Source organism: Eriocheir sinensis, chromosome 20 (genome assembly GCF_024679095.1).
Source record: "Eriocheir sinensis breed Jianghai 21 chromosome 20, ASM2467909v1, whole genome shotgun sequence".
Classification (NCBI taxonomy): Eukaryota; Metazoa; Arthropoda; class Malacostraca; order Decapoda; family Varunidae; genus Eriocheir; species Eriocheir sinensis.
The window spans coordinates 12,144,515-12,144,954 of NC_066528.1; positions in this window are offsets into that span (position 1 = coordinate 12,144,515).

Consider the following 440-nt stretch of genomic DNA (forward strand, 5'->3'; position numbering starts at 1 on the left):
CTGGTGGTGGTGGTGGTGCTGGCGATAAGGGTGGTGATGGTGGTTCCCCTGATCTATTTTAATTTTTTTCCTTCCTGCGTGTAGTTCACCCACGGCCGTATCACGCGCTGGGCTCGCACTCCCCAGCAAGTTCCCGCCTGGCAGGAGCAAGGCTCGTTATAGTCCATCTCTGGGTACTGCCGGAGCCTTGTGTGTCTGTGTTGTTATTCTTTATTTACAGCAAAGGAAACAGCTCGAAGGCAAAAAAAAAAAAAGAAAACAATGAAAAAAAAAGCCCGCCAATCACTGCTCCTATAGAAAAGACTTCAGAGGAGTGGCCAAAAGACAGGTCAATTTCGGGAGGAGAGGTGTCCTGATATACCCCCTTGAAAGAGGTCAAATCATAGGCAGGAGGAAAGGAGGGAAAGGCAGGTGTGTGTGTGTGTGTGTGTGTGTGTGTG